The 20,585-nt window shown below is 44.8% G+C and overlaps 1 protein-coding gene and 1 pseudogene across 2 annotated transcripts in view; one reads left to right on the top strand and one right to left on the bottom strand.

Moving 5' to 3' along the window:
* The window catches only part of LOC143354438 (uncharacterized), a 155,518-nt gene that overhangs the window by 75,437 nt on the left and 59,496 nt on the right, over positions 1 to 20,585 (top strand). The window lies entirely within an intron of this gene.
* Positions 1,458 to 3,266, bottom strand: LOC143354436 (maltase 2 pseudogene; annotated as a pseudogene).

Genomic DNA, 20,585 nt, shown 5'->3' with positions numbered 1-20,585 from the left:
TTGTTGGCTGCCACTTTCCTGGGATTATCGTGTTTATGTTAGTACTGTTTACAAAATGATTGTTCTGTTGGCTTTCATGTAATCTGGCCTTGGAGATTCTATGTGGCCGTTGTAGGAAAATTATGTTCGGATGGGTTGGAACTTTCCAGAACCATGTGGAGAGGTAGTCGATGACTTTTTTCGTCAAAACAATTGTTATGACGTAGTGTAGAACATGTGAGACCACGGATGAGTTTAATTGTTTTGTTTGGAACAATTGAGAATGTTTCAAAAAATTTCTTTGAATGCTGTTCATCCTTATTTGTGGACGTCGCGACGCATCGATTGGAAAACTACAACTTTTAGAATGTTTATATGAAGTGCCCAAATTAATTCATGGATCTTCGTGAATTTTCCACGATTTATAAACAAGTACTTTAGCATTCGGACGATAGGGGCAAGATCCCAAATAATTGTCTTTAGCATCCTTAGAATCCTCAGATTGCTGTACGTCAAACAGATTTACAGGAAATGCAACCTACGGTCTCTAAAAAATGTTTATTTTATGAACATTGGTGTGGGACTGAAAGTTTAAGAAATCATAGAAGAGAATCGATTGCTTCAATAATTTTGCACTGCAGTGTACTTCGTCGTGTAGACCAGTGATAAGCAACCGGTGCACAGTGGCCAAAAACGCGTAATCGGCGCTCGAAAATGGAAAAATTTTTTTGTTTTTAAATAAGTGAGTGATGGGGATGTTTTAAGAACATTCCAGAGGAAGCAAATCCGAAAAAACAGAATTGAAGAAGAATAAATACTACAAACTGTTAGGAGGTTCAATAACTCTTTCGATCCTCGGTTTGAAAAAATATAAAACTAGTAAGTAAGTGTAGAAAAAAATAACGATTGTTATAAGTAAACTACAGATTTTTACATTTACAACACAAGTGACATTTAAAAAATTTAAACACATTATTGTATTGTTTTCATTCCATTCGAGTTATTAAGAAAGGAGACGAACATTTATGTAGCTTCTGTATCTTGCAATTAATACAGACCGTCCTTGTTTTGCATAAGAACCCGGCTAATTATAAGAAGATCAAACCATCCCGTAAACTCTTAATCTAGTACTCCACATCAACTATGAGGATTATGAAAGGAACAACATGAAAATACAGATTAATTACACACATATATATTTATTTTCAACAAAAATATCTGAAAGAACAGATCTCTGGAGGACCAACAAAATTAAGTACATGCTTCATTTCATAGAACATTCTGCAAGATAAGTAGGATTATCAAGTACAGGACTATTGTCATCATTAGTCTGAGGATTGTATGCATTTATGACAAAAAGAAGTAGCTGTAATTTAAAACAGTGAAAACATTAGATTAATTTAAATATACTGAGATTATTTTCAACGTGTTAGACGTATGAAGAAAGAGAATCAATTTTGAGTTCACTCTGGTCTAGCGCAATTTACATGGAATATTTTATTTCGCGTAAAGGTCCACAGTCTAGTGTCATCAGAGTCCCAAAAATCTCATCCCAAATTATTGGGTCGGGAGTAGTTCCCGAGTTGTCAGCACAACAGACGCAGCTCCAGGTAGTCTGACACTCGCAGTATTGACGTTAGCACCGGACGAAAGCGCGGAGCCAACGCTAGCAGTATGAATCGCAAGCTGCGCAGGCAGGCCGAGAATAGATTGAGCCTTAACGATGAGAGGTCGATCGAAGAAGTTGATCAAAAGCGTCGCCACAGATCCTCCGGATTTCCTAACAACTCCCAAGACATGAGTACTGACTCGCGTAACCTGGACAGAGCCTGAAGCAATGACAGGTTTCCTCTTCAGCGCAACCAGAGACTTGAACACCTTATAGTGCGAGACGGGTTTCGTTTTCTGGAGTGCCAGGTTCAAGGTTTTGTAATTACTATGAACAGGCAGCCAGGTCTTCGTCGTGTTGGAGAATCCAGCGCTGGTGGAGTTGTCCCACTGGAATGGTGTCCTCTCCGGGTCCCTGGACTTCAAATGGTATCTGTCTGGTCCAGCATTGCAGCCCGCAGGGTCGACAGTTTCGCCGTACGTGAAGTTCCTGTCCAGCATGCCAATCTCGTCGCCATTGTACACCACCGAGACACCAGGCAGGATCATAGACAGCATGGTGATCTGGTCAGCTCGCAGACTACCAAACCTGGAGGCTACTCGATGATTGTCATGATTGCCAACGACCCAATTGGCCACCTTGTCTTTCGGGACGCTGGCCAGCCACTTGTTAATCGCCGTCTTGAACTCCATAGCTGTGGACTGGTTGTTGAGATCGCTGATGAACATGAAGTTGAAGGGAACGTTGGAGCCGTGGTTATAGTACTTGACGGTGAGATTATGTGGCGCATAGGCTTCCGTGAGGATCAATTTACTGTCAGACTTTGTCCTGTTTGCGTGATCGTCTAGAAGCTTCCTCCAGGAGCTGAGAATATCGTAGGTTTCCGGTAGGTCCTTCGTGTAGGTGTGCTGTAGACTATCATAGTCATCAGCTGGCAGGTCTGTTCGGTTCGCTGATGGTTCATCTGGGAAATTAGGGTCTTCGAACAAGAAATTGATAGCGTCAATGCGGAATCCATCGACTCCCCGGTTTAACCAAAACTGTAGAGCGTTCTTCATCTCCGCCTGCAACTTCTGGCTACGATAGTTCAAGTCAGGCTGTCCCTCCACGAACTGATGAAGGTAATACTGCTTTCTGACGTCGCTCCACTTCCAGGCTGAGCCTTGGAATGTGCTCAGCCAGTTGTTGGGTGGTGCTCTGGTGCCGTTGATTTCTTTGGCGTTCCTCCAGATGTAGTATTCGTCGTACGGCTTGATCCCCTTCTCGCTCTGCTTGAACCAGGGGTGCAGATGGGAGCTGTGGTTTGGTACGAAGTCCAAGAGCACCTTCAGTCCTAGGGTCTTGGCCTTTGTTACCAGCTTGCTGAAGTCTTCTAGCGTGCCGTATTCGGGGGCGATGTCCGTGAAGTTGGCGATGTCATACCCGAAGTCTGCTTGTGGGCTCGTGTAGATAGGGGATAGCCAGAGAGCCGTGGCCCCGATGTCAGCAATGTGTTCGAGTTTGCTGGTGATGCCATTCAGGTCACCGATCCCGTCGCCATTGCTGTCCTTGAAGCTTCTTGGGTAGATCTGGTAGACCACTGCGTTCTTGTACCAATCTGTTTGGTCGTTTGCAAGGCCGGATGTAAATCCCGCCAAGAAAAGTAGCAACCCCAAGCGGATCATGATGAATCTTTGCTTTATTGATCAGTGGGGATTGGTGGCTAGCTCTTATAGGGTGTAGAAATAAAAATCGGATTACTAGGTGCGTAATCTTTCTTGTTCGAATTGATATGGGATTGATCACTTAGTGATAAAATCTGAATGGCTGGATAAGGTATTGTCAGCTAACACTTTTGTGGAATTATCGTGTTTATGTCAGTGCTGTATACAAAGAAATTTCAAGTGGAAAAGATGTGAGAACAAGGACGAGTGTTTATTTGTTTTCTGTTTCGAACGTTTGAGGATGCAACAGAAAATTTCTCAGAAGGTTGTTTATCCCTAGTTGTGGGAAGACGACTGGAAAGCTACAACTTCTAGAATTTTTATAGACGGTGTACAAATGAATTCGTAGTTCTCTCTTCGTACATTTATTCATTATTTGTAACCAAGTTTTTCAGCACGCGGAAATAATTTTCTGGAGCATCCTCAGCTTGCTAGATGTGAAGCAGCCCTACAGAAAGTACATGTAATGGCCCCCAGAAATAGTTAAAATCTGTTCGGGTACTGTGAAGCGTGCGATTGGTGCTGTGGTTAAAGGTTTCCGCATAACAGCCCAGTAACAATCGACTGATCCGATTCCTCGGTCGCAAAGACTATGGCCGTGGAGTGTAACCAGCTGGTTTACGGGGTTGCGACACCCCCAGGAGGGTTTAATGCACCGCAAGGCGTGCAACGTTCGTCCCCGATAAGATTGTTCGAGGCGCGCGGCCACTTGGGAAATGGTAAACACCTAAGCCCGCACGATCTCGCGTGTCCGTCGCGTTTATGCGTGCCGCCCTCGTAACTGCTATCGCGGCCGTGGCTAATTATACAGCTGCTGGCCGCCGTCTGCCGGGCCCGTTTCTTACTTCCTAGCTGCCGGTGCCAATTTAAGGCTCGCGCGAGCCTCCACACCCGCCAGGACGAATAATTTCGCCATCCGTCAACCAGCGACCGACACCGACCGCTCTGATAAACAAATTTCTTCCCAGATCCTCGCCTACCCCTCAAATTTTTATAAAATGTACTGGCAAAATGATACGTATGTCTCCGAGAAACAATCGAACGGACACGCTGCAGCTTAAAAGTATATGTACAGTTGTAAATTTGGTCCCTCAATTTTTGTAAAATTTTTTGACTGGAGGAAATTAATTATTTAAAAATAAGAAACATCTGCTGATTAACTCTTATACATTTTAATGAGCATATATTTTCATGTAATGAAGCTTCATGTTCCCAAATGAAAGTTTTAGAAGATAATATAGGAATAATAACAACGCTTATTACATGACCGCAAATTGGCCGTAAACGTCTAACTACTGGATCAATTATCCTATTAGCTGCGTCTAAAACGCAATCGGATAAATTGTATATCGGTTCTCGGAAATCCATCATGGTATCAATACTCCGACGCTAAGTATTTGATACCTGTATTGTATCTGCTATGGCGCCGGTGTTAATCTCAATTCAATACCGTTATCAATAGCGACTTCATAGACTGTTTTATTGAAGTATGTTTGTCATGTTGTTCACTTTGTGCTAGAGTTAAAAAATACATGCAATAGAGACGTTTAATAAATTTAAATTGTGAAGACTTAGATTTAGCAAGGGTACGACATTTTTTAGGTGGCACTAAGAACTTTGAAATTCGACTAATCAGTCAAACCACATTCTTTATCTTATGTCTTTCACGAATTCCATAATTCTTTAACGAACCGGATACAATATCAAAGATTCGTCTGGCTGGTGAGATGATGAATGGATCGTCGCCATTATCCCTTCGGCAGAAAGAACAATGGCAACGGGATGAGCACCATCGATTTACAAGGGAAAACCGCGACGGCCCCCGCGTCGTTTTTCGACTCGGCGCGACAGGATTGAAACGATTCATCAAAAGTTTTCCACCGGCCGATAACGCCGAAAATTTTCATCGAGTACACGAGGGACGGGCGGAAAAAAAGATATCGCGTTCCTGGTGATCGTCGGGGGGTTCTCGATCGAATCGCATGGGCGTGCGGATCGAACCAGAGAGACAGAGAGTGAGAGAGAGAGAGAGAGAGAGAGAGAGAGAGAGAGAGAATCGTCGCGAATTCGACCCTCCTCGTGTTCTCGCGCAATCGCGCGCGGCTAAAGGCTTTTTTGAAAATCGCTCGGAAAAATATGTTTTCGCGTGTGTTACTTCGCCGGACCGTGGCAAAAAAGGGAGCGGCGTCCGCGTAATGGAATACGAGCAGGAAATACGCTTGGATATGACCAGTGAAACGATTTTTTTTTACCGCCCCCCCCCCCGCCCCCCGAACCCTCCTCCACCTCCCACGCAACATTTCGATTGCACGCAGGGATCCATACGCGGGCCAGTTTCTTCCTCGCTGAACAGTGGACGAAGTTCGCAGCCCGGATTCGATTCGATCAATTTCTCCCTTTTTTTCGGGACAGATCGATCCAGCCAATAGGAAGCGATTCGATTACTGTTGAATGGGAGGAAGGAACCCGGAGAGATTGCCGGGCGCGTTTTGCGAAATGTTTTCGAGCCTCCTTTATATTTTATCTGACACGTTTCAGGTGTAATCGCTAAACCGCGGATTTTATGAATTAGAGTGATTCTACATGACAATATAAGACGAAAATGAAGATTAAAGAATCTGTGATTTCGATATCATTCTTTAGTTATTAACAATTAAAAATCCGCCCGATATGCGGCAACCCGACCGACAGACGTGTCCGTTGCGTACGTCATAGAGGCGCGCTACAGTCACGTATCACGTGACAGATTCGCCGCGTGTCTCGCAAGAAGTCACCTGGATAGAATTCGGCGTGTAAACCGTCCGATTGCGTCATTCTACACGCATTTCCTAGTCGATTTATTGGCTGTAGCGTGTGACGTCAAAGCCTAACCATTGGGCGCGAACATGGCCCCCCTTTGGTACGCAACCGTCGCGCGCCCTCATGACGTAAGCAACGTACACCTCTGTTGGTCGGGTTGCCGCATTTTAGGCGGATTTTAAATTGATAATAACTAAAATATGAAATCGCAATTCTTTTACTCTTCATTTTCGTCTTATATTGTCGTGGAGAACCACCCCTTAAATTTTCTCCCGCCTGCAGTGGAACAACCGGGACAGATGGAATTGCGATGTTTCGATGGCTCGGATTCGAGGGACTCGATCCGGAGATCTTCGTTTGTCAAAGTACGGAGCGCGTTCGGTGGCTCGATCGCTGCGCGTGCACGATAACGCAAATATAATAAATTTCAAGTGATAATAGCCGAGGACAATAAAACGCGGGGCGGTTCTGTTTTGCGAGACAACACTTGGCCGCCACCGTGATTTACACCCGAAGATACACATAGATCCGAGCAGCAGCAGCAGCAGCAACGGCGCAGCGGCGGCTGCGAAGACTAACATGATACCAGCGTGTAGGAACGACGTCGCGAAACGAGAACAAAGTTTCGTCCCCGGGCATTATTTATGCGCGTAATTTTCTTCTCGGCTTATTGCGAACTGCATTCATTCATTGTTCGCGCCCGCGACGAGGACAATTTCACTGAAACAATGAATTATTCATACTATAAACATTCCCGCTCTCTGTTATCAGTCTTCCTCCGGCGTGCTTCCGGTTCACGAGGCGAAAGCCACGCAGAACATTTCTCTTTTTTTTTTCTTCTTCCTTTTTCCGGGCAACCGAAAAAGTTGTTGTACACCGTATCAGACGATCGTGTCCTCGGGAGGAGTGAATAAAACTTCGATAATTCAATTAACCCCTAACACTCCGAGTGCATGCAATCGACGACCCCCATTGTCGAAATGAAAGCATGAATTTTATTCTCGGGAGAGAAACCCGAAAAAATTTATGAATCTAGTTAATCTGACTTCCTCCACCGATTTGATTTATTGGATGGACAAATAAAAATAATACTGCCATTATTATTATAAATGTCCCCGGCGTGGCTTCAACTCTTTGTTCTCCAAGAGGAACAATCTAAAGGGTCAATTTATAATTAAAAGGCTAAATCGTCAACGGAGACATGAAAGCTTGTTCAACACGTAAGGACACGGTTTAAGACATCAACGGACTCGCGTGATCAATGCTACTCGCGATAATGACCGCATGGAATAACTGTAAGTGCTCTTGTGCTAATTTGCATTCTCGCGGCCCGTAAAAATATTTGCATTTCCCCACTTTGCTAAAAGCACAATAAAGTAGTCGTTAAACTTTCGCTTAATTGTGGCCCGGAGATTGCGACCGCTGAATGCGTTGTCATAAAGAATCGGTTGTTTCGGATTTGCCAGAGTGCTTTCCATTTACCAGAGTACTACAAAGAACCTTACAGTGCAAAGGATCATGAACTAAGGATCAAGGATTGCAGAATTATAGAAAGTAAATTACAACTTGCCCGCACTTTCGAAACCCTCGAGCAACAATTTAAACAAAAGGGCCCCTGCTCCTCCTCTCCCACCCAATTTTATTTCATTCTATTTCTCAAAACACAATACTCTGATTCAAGAGAACGCAACGAACAATAACGTTCCCAGGCGCGCATTACACGGCCAAGAGCAAAGAACAAGCATCCTCGAGGCGCTATGCTAAAGCGCGCGGCAATCTACCTAACAAATCGTCCTTCTTATTCCCGGAGGTTGAACATCGCGGCGGCGGATTAATGCGACAGCGACCTTTTACGATTCCGTTCACCCGGTTTGCAGGTAGGGCGAAGAAGGGCGACAACGTTTTCCATTTGCCTTTCCTCGCGGAATTACCCGCACGTCCCGTTTTGCGGGAGCTGGATACCGGGGACAGTTCGCCCCATACATAATTTCGCGAATTACGGAGACAGTATAACCGAATGGCCACCCTTTAGGCTCTCTAATGCCTCAAACGAAGGGCCGCGGCAAGCTCGAGCGTGTTACGCCGCGGTTTCCGCAGACTAGTTGCGGACGAGGCTTTAAGTTAATTTTCATAGATTCGTCGGCGTGACAGGGTGGGGGTTCGGGGATGTGCGGGGGTGGTTTTCAGGATGTGCGATCGCTTCGAAAAGAGCAACGGGGATTGGCGCGTCCCCGTTGTAACGAAGCCACGTTATGTCGGCCACCCTCGGCCGAGGGGTAGTCAAACAACCCCCGCGCAGTTTACGGTCGTAATTAACTTCCTAGGTTATTAGCTCTCGTTCGCGGTCGCACCCCCTGCAGGACTCCACCGTCTCGCCACTCTTTCCAGGAAATCCTTCCCCTGCAGCCTCTCTTTTCCCAACCCCCGCTGTTGGAGACGAGGCTTCGCGTGAATTTCGATGGCGACACCCCGCCCTCCATCCCTCCCCTCTTGCTCATCCACCATCCTCGCTTTTGATCACCTCGTAAATTAAAAGAGAAACCGACGGAAGATTTGTTGCCATTAGCTGCGCTGAGTTTGTGGTTTTTGAGCAGAGATTAGGGGGCGTTCGTTAATAATAATGACAGTGATCGAGGATTTATTTGAAGACGGGCTTGTGTGGGGTGAGAAATTTGTACGCATTAGGTAGTTTGTAAATTTTCAGTGTTTTAGAAGCATTGGAATATAAATATTATTTTTTTATTTGGAATGTTAAGGGTTGCTGATCTCGGAGGTTCCTGTAAAATTTCTTCGGGTAGTTTTATAATTTTTAACAGGTACAATGACATGAAATAGAACGAATGAGATTGAAGTGTCATTTTATCTGATTTAACGTAAATATCAGTATGTCAGTATGGATAACATGTTACGATGAGGTACAAAAATGGTTTGAAAGTTCTGATTCAATGAACGTATATGCAATTATCAGGATGGACACCGTGCACGACGAAGTGAGAGTTTGTCGATTTAAGAAGAAAATTGGAAGTTATTGGATTAGTGAATGATGGACACACATGAGGAATTAACTCGTATTTCTTGATTAATTGGGTACGATTTAATGGTTCCCGCATTAGCTAAAATAAATAATTTCCTAGTAACTCTTTCATTGCAGTACTATATTGATATCAATCTATGCTACCTATTTTTATCGCAATCGATTGAGTTAACTTTTAACGTAGCCTTATCAGAGTGCAGGAGACTTGTGTGTCAGTGATTTTTATAAGACTAATCAGATTCTTAATCTAATCGTTTCCTACACTTAAGGAATCTTTAGTTTGTACACATTTGTAATTAACTTAAGATATCTTTATGCACTTATGTTCATTCTATGCACCTTTACGAGTAAACAATTTACAACAGCAGAAGCGATTCAATGAATTGTGCTTTCAACATTCCCAAACAAAGAAATCATTTTTTCGGGCTATTTATCCTGAATTAAACAATACCGCTTGTATATGAATTCATATATGAATTCGTGACGTTATTTTTAAATGGTTGCCGTTATCGAAGAACGAGAATGAATAACATGCCGGACACAATGGAGCTGGTATTCTCATCGAATTAAGTATTAAATTGGAAAAAGTGCTGGATTATTTACTGTGGTGTAATTTATATTTTACGTAGTCATTCGGTTTTTAAGGTGCAAAATTCGGTGTACAATGGCCCGTAGAATATATCGGCGCACGCGTTTTCATCTCTCTTACGTTATCAGCGGTTTTATTGTATGAATTTTGATTTTCTTCTGAGAAACGTTTTATCCCGATAATATTTCACCAACGGCCGAGGTTAATGTCTATGGTAACCAGAAAGTGACGGAGTAGTAAATAAACTGGGGACGAAAGAATATCGCGTGCAGATTTTCATTTGAATGTCCCGGGCAATCAAGCCTCGCGGAAAATCGCGATCGAGTTTAATCGAGGTGCTATTCTAATTGTCATTTCATAAATCTCTTATAAGCGGACTGCGGATTTGCGTGCATTCAAACGGTTCGAGAAACCCCTTCGAAATCCGGAAGATAAATAATTATATACGAATACGGTGCTATGCTATTTTATTTCCACTCTCTCAGTCGCAATCGAGTTTCGCTGAAACTTTTATGCGAAACTATATATCTTTTATAAAGTTCCGCAGTTTATTCGGAAGTTTATGGTTCCATACATCAAATTATATTGAAACCGGTAACACAACTCCTCCGTTTTATCTTCGTTGATAGGAAGATGCACATTTGATGCTTCCAACTCTTCACCATTATCTGATAATGATATTTGTTTGTATTTTTACCACTTAATATTTGCAATAATATTTTCCGTATTATGTAACGGTGTTACATAACCATTAGAAATTCAACCGCTAACTGTATCCATTAATTATTTCACAACTGCAAACACTTGATACTTCCAACAGTTAGAAGTTATTTGATAATGATCTTTATCAGCTAGCAATTCATTACTAATTGAGATCGATAATTATTCAACCATAATGCTTACTATTAAGTAATTCTTACTATGTCGTTTCACTCATTTTTGCCACTGATTTTATCTAACAATTATGAATTACGCATATAATTAATAGACCGTGGATATGCATTTATTCCAAATATAATTTTATAAAACATAAGCATTTTAAAAAAGCATTTAAATTCATTTTTAGCATGTCTTATCGGCTTCGAATCACAAGATCGATTCTCATTTCCATTTCCGAGAAACGTACCACGGAATGCTCGTAACAATAAATATTAATAACATCTCTCCATTATGTTTATCAAACGCAATCACTCCAACAAATAAAAGTCCCCCTCTGCTTTCCATGACAGAACCAGAAACTGATTATGTGCATAAAGATCCGCAGTCCAATAATTAGTGAATGCGTTCCCGACTAACTGACGGGGAATTTACGCAGCTTTCGCGTGTACCGGCCTGTCAAGGGACCTTCTTAATCATGTGACTGTTTCGTTTCACCCTCTAGCCTAACCGCGACACCGATGAAAAATATTCCAATGAATATTAATACGAAAGCATGCGAACTTTTCGTTCCGCGAACGGTGCCCTAATTCCCGCGATGCAACCACGCAGCTTTCGAAGCTTCGATCCCCTAGACTGTAGGATTACGACTTTAAGGAGCATCCTCACCGGCACTTGCAGCGCTCGTTCAAACGCATTTCCATCGTGTAAGATGCTTTTCAGGTCGGCCATCTGTCTCCATTACGCCGGGAGATGAGAAGCTGACAGGAGGCGATGAATGGGAAGTGAAAAATCAGGATGGGAGTCGTTCAAGGATTCAACGAGGGTATCAATCCCCATGGTGTGGATGTAAGAGGTGACACCTGTCCCAGACCAAAACAGCTTTTCGTTCCGCCAGCGACGCCCTAATTTTTGCGACGCAACGACGCTTTCGTAGCTTCGATCTCCTAGACCAAGTCTGGACAACTGATTGCTCTTGGGCCGCGTTGAGGAGAAAATAGTGGGGGAAATGCTATAGTTAGAATCGAATGACGTCGCGAGCCTATGGTGTAGTCTATCTCAGTTGTAGGCGGTTGCTTTCGGGCAGCGTGACCAGATCGAAGGAATTGAGGGGAAATGCTATAGTGAGAATCGAATGACGTCACGAGCCTATAGTGTAGTCTATCTCAGTTGTAGGCGGTTGCTCTCGGGCAGCGTGACCAGATCGAGGGAATTGAGGGGAATGCTATAGTGAGACTTGAGTAACGTCATAAGCCTATAGTGTAGTCTATCCCAATTGTAGGGGCGTGCTTTTGGGCAGCATTTCCAGATAGAGAGAATTGAGGGGAAAATAGTGGGGGAAATGTTGTAGTCAGAATCGAGTGACGTCACGAGCCTATAATGTAGTCCCAGTTCGAGGCGATTTTTAATGGTGGGGAAAGTTTTAAGTGGTGGGGATAGGAATCGGACGTCGTGATTCGTGCTAACTACCCCCACTATTTTTACTTACGTTGGTGGGACAATTCTTGGTACGTGGCGTCATGTATTCGTCAGAAGGAATTTTTTTGGTAATGCTAGTCGCAGGCTGCCGACGCTCGAGCCGCTACCCCCCACTACGCGCGAGAAGGTGATGCTACCCTAGTAAGGTGAGCTCGTGTTTCCCTCTCGTTCTTATGGTAGTCGGAGGACGGTAGTGGGGGTAGCTGTTCCAGCGTCGGCATCTTGCGAGCAATCAGTTGCCCTGTCCTAGGATCACGACTTAAGGCGTGTCCTCGCGAGCATTTACAGCGCTCGTTGAAACGCATTTTCCTCGCGTGAAATAGTTTTCAGGTCGGTCATCTCTCTCCATTACGATGAGAAATTGACAGTAGACAGGAGGCGATGACTAGGAAGTGAAAAATCGGGACGGAACTGGTTCATGCATTCCATGGGGACATCAACCCCCATGTGGGTGGACGGAAGGGGGCGAGAGGGTGCTGACAATGGCCGCGTTACGTCGCGTCGGTCCCGCATCCCCGCAATTATTCGAAGAACGTGCTTTCATTTAATTTCATGGTATCCCGGGTATGTTGATTTACCGGATGAACTCGCGTGGACTGAAAATTTAATTAGGATCGCATTGCCGACGCGTGTTGTGCTTTCGATAATAATGCACGTCGCCGGTTAATTAATTTGCAGTGGCCTGCTCTCGCGACCGGTTAGCGTTACCCGTGTAACGAACTGAAGCGTTTTCTCTTTCGAATAAGCGGCGGCGCGGCGCGTCGGCGTTCGCCCGTTATCTGTCCCCTCTCGGCCCCCCGATGAAATTTCGTTCCTGTTCCCCGTTCCTGTTCCATTTCGTACCTCGAACGCACACGTGCTGGTGAGCACGATCACGAGACAGAAATTCAACTTTACCTCGAAAGCTCGAATCAATTGTGCCCGCGATTGTCCGCGGCCACGGGCCTGGAAACTCGTGCCAGCACCGTCGACAACCCGGCACGAGCACCGACGAACTTTGACCAATCGACTAACACCTTTCGTGATCTGCGAGAGCACCGTTGTGCCACTCCAATGGGAAGCCATTTCGATTTAGATGAACCTGGTACAGAGGATCATCGGTGATTGAACAGTGGGATCGAGAAAGAAATCGTTTCGCAGTAATTCTTTTACAGTAAGGCCTCGCTCGATGCACAAAACGGGACCGGCAAAAGAATATTGTGGGAAATACACGAACCCTTAAAAATGGGACATTTCAGAATTGACAATATGTTTGAGGAAGAAATAAATCATTTACTGCATTATTTGTTTAGTTACTTAGAACACTTAGAACACTTGGGTTATCGCGAGAGTGTGTATTATTTCCTTATTGAAGTTAATTGAACGCGCGCCGGAATAAAGGGAGGGTCGCGTGAAGGGCTAGGGTCTGCGCGACGGTATAGAGGACGCGGAGACGGTATAGAGGGTGGCAATCTTTGCGGCGGACGATGTCGCGCTATTCCGGAATTACAGAGGACCAGGTTATTCGGACCGCAAGGCCACTCTCGTTGCACAATGTCGCGTCTACGGTGACGGCGCTTTTGTGCCGCGCAATTCTTCCCGGCTAACGAAAACGCTTCAGCCGTCTCCGCCCCACTCCCCCGTTTCAACCCCCATTTCCACCCCCTCAGGTCCGTCTCATTTTCCTCGCACGAAATTCTCGCCACGCGAGGCCCGAGCGTCCGTGACCCGGTCTAACGAGATGCCAGACTAGTCCTCGGTTCGAGAGAAGGCTGAGAACACGGCTGAGAATAAGACTGAGAGAAGGGACAAGCAGAGGGGGCGATACAAACGGACCCGTGTTTTATTTCTTCCTCTGGCCCGTTCGCGCCACCGCAAAAACAAAATAACTTTTTCATTTCGGAACTCCCCGTGTCTGGTACTCGACATTTTTGTTTTCGCCGCTTTTTCACCTCGTTCCAGAAGTTTCTGCGGCTTGGATCACTGCGGATGAGGCGGAGAACTCGGCTGCGAACGCTGAGAGCAGTGCTTTCCGCGTTGTAACGTGAAAAGCGACGGCACAAAGGCTGCCCGGCTGATTTGAGCTGGTAATTGTAATTTGTGACGGTGTTCTTTCGGGGCTGGTTTGTCTTCTGATAATAGGATGGCTGCTGGTCACTACTTCACTAAGTGGACTGTGGATTTAATGAATTTATGGCAAAAATAGTAATTTGGAGGTTTACAAAGTTGGATAGAATTTAAAAAAGTAACGAAGTGCTATTTTTAGTTTTCCCAAGTTACTTTAGACAGGATAATTTGTATCTGCCTTTTCGTTCTGTTACGTTTTTTGAATATGTTCCAGCTGTAACGTCATTAGTCTTTTTAATGGAATTTAATTTAATGTAAAATCACGTTTGAGAAGATGAAAAGGCGTCGTGGTAAAAACGTATTACACAATTGTAATACAGCTTGAAAGCGGGTAAAAATGTAATTGGTTTCGAAAGGACCTCTCAAGAACGAGACAGGATTAAAGAAAATTAAATGGAACGTTCTTTCTTTGATAATGCTTGCAGGAGAGGAAAAGTGGAATAGAATTGTACTAAATCCTATCAAGTCTTGCGTTTTATAATTTGTTAACGATTTATAACCTACGGGTGCGTGGAATTACATATTCTGGCAGGGGATTTTAATCAACGAGCTAGCATTCAGAAGGCAAATGGTGTGAAAAATGGCTTTTTTCGCTGTACAGTGAATTATCGATATATGTCACCAACACGGGTCCTGCCAGTGACCTTTATCGTGCAGGAGACATACTCGAGCCGTGTTATGTTTACCCTTCTCGGCGTCCGAGGCCTCTCGAACTTCGTGGCCCCTCACGGGGTACACCCCGCGGTAGTGGGGATAATTCCGCGACGTTTATCATCCAGGCCTTGGCGACATATATAGAGAAATCTCTGTATATGCAGAATAGATTATTTACATAATAATGCAAAATAAATGTAAAATAAATAAAGTGTAATAAAGCCTCCACCATATGAGAGTTCAACATCCCATTATTAAAACAGTGAATTGATTATCTTTTTCTCAAAAACCACAACAAATAGAATTCCAGTGCATCATCAACCACAAAGCCAAAATTAATTACAACGATTAATGTACCGAGTTCTAGCCCATCGATCTCTTCAAGTTCGAAATTAGATCACAGGATCGTTAGTGGCCGTACGATTGCTCTCGGTTCGATTTAACAGAGACAGGAGCGTGCGAAGAGGGGGCTGTGCGAGGATGGGCACGGAATGAAGGACAATCAGTCGCGTTTCTTTTTTTTTTTTTTACCAGATATTTCAATATTCACGGGAAATCGGGCGGGTCGAAGTACCATATTTTTTGCTCCCTTCCCTAAGGAGTCCCTGCAATCTCGGACACTCGAATTTCGCATGCGGTCCGGCGCGGGAGTTTTGCAATTCATATTTTCCCGGAGCTAAAAACCGGCTGCAAAGGTCGCCTCTCGAATGGAAATAGCCGGTTTTCGTAGAGCGGAGAGCCCCGGCAAGATAGAAAGCTAAACACGGCCCGACCCGGCCCGACCCGGCCCGGTGATAGAATTTTCACGCGAACAGGGTGAACAGAAAAAAATCCCGCGAGATTGACCGGGCCTCTCTCTCTCTCTCTCTCTCGCGAAATTGTCGTCTGTCTCCCGCTTCCCTCGGCCCTTGCAAATGCGAATCGCGGGAAAATGTTTTTTTCCCCAGCCGCGCGCTGCCCTCTCGCGCCTTCATTATCTAAAATATTTCTATGCACGCGAGCCACTTGGCGAACGATGCATGCGAAAGTGGCTGCTCCAATTAGAACTGTTCGCCAACGAGGACTGTCGTATTCATGTCAGTCCGCGAGGCTCCGGACAGAGAGACGGAGAGAGAGGGGGAGAGCTTGTTTCTCATCGCAGAATCGTTCGTCCTGCTGAAAACAGATTTCGCGTATAATACTTTACTAAACGCGTCACGCGATCTCGGAATAAGCAGTTTCTCCTTTTCATGTCGGCTTAATTGCTCGAAGGTTAAACTGAATCATGCATCGGATCATCGGTTAATCGCCATTTTGTTGGATTCTCGAGTTCCCCCGGCGAAGCTGATAGTTGGAGAAAGTTTCCGAAAGCTATGATTATTTATCCCTGTATGCGGAGATATTATGCATCGTTAAACTCATACAATCACTTTTGGACGTTCATAATTTTTGAGGAAAAAACAAAACTTATTGTGTACTCACATGTTCTCTGATGGCCAAATATTGACTGTAATAAAATAGAATTTCATTTCAGTTTAAAGGAAATGTTAAGGAAATGTATTGTAGGAGAAGGGGTTAATTATACTTTGATATCAAATCGGGCCCGACCTTCCGCAACCCCCTGGCAAAAGAATCTGCAGCTCGACAGAGCTCGTAGCACCGAAATCGGCAGCGGCGGGGGGTGGTTCTTGCCTCGTGTCCTTTGAACAGGATCGCGTCACGGAATATTGCCCGAGGAGACAGCGAGAGCTCCTCGAAATGGAATCACTATGTCGAAGGGAGGGCGGCCGGAGGTTCGATATTTATGAGCCGGAGACGAAAAATGCTGCACGGGAGCTCCGACGGGGGGATCGCCTGACGCTTTATTCGGGGCTGTTTCGGGGCTGTTTCTAGGCGCGGGGGGTGCGGAAGTAGCGCTTCGGAATGGCTCGCGCGATCGTTCCCGGCCTTCGCGCAGGCCAGGCAGAGACATTTCGCGAGATAAAACGCTGTCACCGCTATCCGAAAGCGTCGACTCGCGTTCTAGAAAGCTCCAGCCGGCTCTAAGATCGACGACTACCCAAGACCGAAGTGTCTCGGGACCGGGATAAACCGATTCCCGGAGCTGAGCAGGATTTCCCGGGACGCCGAACGATAGCTTCGATCGACGCGACGGATCGTAAACGCTCCGAGGCTCCGCGAATTCATGGGGACGCGCGGAGCTTGACTAAGATCTCTGTGGTCGTCGCCTGAAAACTTTCCTGAACGTCTGTCGGATGAGCGAAATTCTCGGCGGAAGCTCGCGGAAGATCCTCGTTGCTACTTCCGGTGTGATTTCGACCCACGAACACAGACGATCTTATTTTTGAGTAATTGTTTTCGAATTTTTCTTAACCCCTTGTCCCACAACAACGAGTGAGACTCGTGGTAAGAAATTTGAGCCAGAAACAATAAGCTCGAGAAACGTAAACAACACGAGTTGTTGTGTTTGCAATTTTAATCGACGAATTTTAAAGAATGTGAAATCGAATAAAGTCTTATTTTCAGCGGCAGTAGCCTTTGTGAATCTGAAACCAATTTTAGTAAATTCTGTCGAATTTTATATTCTAGCATTTTTTGAAAATTTCCAGAAGCCATAAATGCATAAAGATCCGCAGTCTAGTGACAAACAATGAATGAATTATCCCTTGCAGGACGAAGATTTGTTAGATGTACGTCCTTCAGAGAACTAGATCATGTATAATATTAAAGTCCTAAATTACGAGTAAAGTAAACTGGTACGATCTTTCGTTACGCATTCGGTTAAATTAAAAATATGCTCTTTCTTGCCACAAGTGTATAATGATCCAGTAAAAATATTCTCCTCGAACTTCAGCGTTTATGGATGCAGGATATAGCGACTCGTTTTTGAAAAGAAAAAGACAAGACGAGGTCTCGCCTGAAAATTCCACTGGACAGCGATGCTTTCCAGGATGAGGCAGCTTCGAACTACGAACAGGTTATGCAGGGCTCGGGGAACGCGTAATTAAGAAACTTCTTCCATTGCGCGGACGGCCTAATGCGAGAAAAGTAATATCTGCCTAAAGCCCCTGCTGAAACTGGAACTTTTCTTCAAGTATTAAATAATCGTGACCTTCCGATTCGCAGTATCGACTCCCACCACTTTCCACAGTCTCGCAGTTTCTGAACTGGACTTCCGGCAAATCAGCCATAATTTTGCAAGGGATAAATATTCTTAAATAAAAAGAAAATTACGCGACGCAAAATGTAGCTCTTTAAGTAGAAAAACTATTGTCCAGTATTCTCTGACAGTTTCCGAGAAAAAAATTCTGCACAGCCGAGCGCAACCCCTTCACACTTCGGGCGATAGAGCTACCACTGTTTTGCGATTTTCGATCACTGTACCTGTGTCGAGTTGCGAGGAGTTCGCATTTCCGAGTGTCTCTGTGAAGCACGGCCGAAATTTCGAGCGATCCGAGCCGTCAAATTGGTATGCCGGCCAGGTGGAAAACGATGGCGGCGACACGCGTGCTCGGCGTTCGGTATTCATACCGGTTTCGCGGCGGTGCGGTGCGGTGTCGCGACACCGTTCGCAGGCACGCGTAATTAAAATAATTAATACGAATAATCTCGGCTCTAATAGCGTGACGTGCTCGAGGGTTAGCGCGCCGTCAGAAGAGCGAGCCGGTCATAATTAAAACGCACGAGCAGGGGGCCACAGCACTTGAATCGCGAGCGGCACACGGCGCGCGGTCCGCTCACGCAGTTTTACCACTTGAAAAGCAAGCCTGTGCCTAGCAACTGAACACCGTTTTTCACTCTGGAATCCCGGTGGCCCTCCGAGCACACCGCCAGCCATGGAAAAAGATTTTTCCCGTCCCGTTTCAATGCAACCCCCCGCCCTCACTCTCCCTCGTCGGTCGACGTCGACATCGTCGCTTGAACGTCGCTTCGACCCCTCGAATTTGTTCTCCAAGATCCTCGGCGACGACGCGACGCGACGCGACGCGATGTTTGCCTGTTAACCTGCCGCTTTGCACAGGTTCCCGGGCTGCCGAGGGTCCGACGTTTACGCGGTGAATATTCCCGGGACGGGAAACGAAGGGTGAGATGATGCACCCTCGAGCTCTTAAGCTGTTGTGACGAATGGAACCGTCGGGAACTATAATATTTGCCGACGATTCCCGTCCCTGACAGTTCTCCGCGATCTCAGCGAATTCCTAACATTATTTTACGTTCGCAGGGGCTAGTTTCGCCCCGTAACACAGGGACTCTTTCTAACCTATCAAAAATCATCCAAATTCAAACGACTCTGTCAACTTTCAAAAATTCTTTTAGCACCAAAACTTCCACAGATTTGAAGATTCGAATCTCTCCTTTATAACAACCCCTGAAAATACGATATACGATTTTTTTTCGTCGTTTTAAAGCAGTTTGAATGAAAAGTCTGTCGCCACTAACAAGTAAATATTCTAAAGGAAAATGTGTTTCCGTTTTTTCAATATTCCACGTGTTGCAGATACTCCCTCGAAAAAAACTATTTAAGGGCTCTTAAAGTAGAGGCTGCACGCTTTAAAATGAGCCTAGAATGGTCTCTGTGTGATTGTTTTTCACGAAATTGCAGCAAGTTGAATATTGCAATGATAAGGGTTAAAATAGTCGAAAAGTGAGAGGGTGTCGTTCCGGGTTTAACAAATGTCCCGGAAACGTTTTGCTGGACCAGGATTCGCTGGTGGCAAATGGTTTCACCGAGGCGTGGTCAACGTCTGATGTCACACTCGATCCCGCGATTACCGGTCTAGCGTGAAATAGCCGGATACCGGGCCGGGAGATCGCATTCCTACATTAGGCGTTGCACGTCAAACGGAATTCGCCGTACATCCGTCAGATTGACGGACATCAAGGCGACGCTAATGTAGTTTGCGACGGGACCACCCTCCTTCCCACACCCCGCTTCGCAGCTGGTTACTCTGTCAGAGGTATTCGGACGGATGACGAGCTTTTCAACCCCGAATTCCTCGGAAATTAACCGTCCGAGCCGCTTTGAACGTCATACCTCGGACGCCGAGCGACGTATCACGAGCGAAACAAGTACCCTCTGGCTAGCAAAAAAAAATTGCAACTTGAAAGGACTCCGAAAGAGGAGCACAAATTTAATTATACATTCTTCTATCGGAAAAATTTGAATTGTTTCTGTCTCCCGGGCTGTCAGCAGTGAATAATTGTGTCAGATGCGATGAGAGATTTGATTATATATTTTTCAATCTTTCCCGGTAGTTCTTTCTATAGCCTTTTCAAGTTGACCTTTTTGTAGATTTTTCTATGGGAAATGTTTGGAAAATTTTCCTCTCTGGGACTTTCAAATGTAAGTAATTAACTCGGCTGCGAGAAGGGTATTTTTATTTGGGCAATATTTGGTCGAATAATCTAGCAGGGTAAAATTGTTACAAAAGTAGAATCTTCTATACTGAATCTATTTGACGCATAATTTTAAGGCAATTAATTCTTCTTCTATTCTTCTGCTAATTTTAAGAAAGTACATTTTGTTAAACTATACGGAAATATATATCACCTATATTTTTCTGAATGTAAATTTATACCTGCAGGGAGTGTGTGCATTGTTCGCGTTAAGGGATGAAAAATTGTTAAATAGAATATCGCCAGAGCAAACACAGGTAGAGAGAGGGTTCTAAAAGTCTCGTAAAATTAAACTGAATGAAGATAAAATTGTTAGGAAAGGTTTCCCTAGGTTTTTCTTGAAACCCCTGCAAATACACGTCCTCTGAAATAATCAGAAAT

The sequence above is a fragment of the Halictus rubicundus genome, chromosome 5 (assembly GCF_050948215.1).
Source record: "Halictus rubicundus isolate RS-2024b chromosome 5, iyHalRubi1_principal, whole genome shotgun sequence".
In the NCBI taxonomy this organism is placed as follows: Eukaryota; Metazoa; Arthropoda; class Insecta; order Hymenoptera; family Halictidae; genus Halictus; species Halictus rubicundus.
The sequence above is the reverse complement of the archived record's forward strand: the minus strand, read 5'-3'. Positions and strand labels throughout refer to the sequence as shown.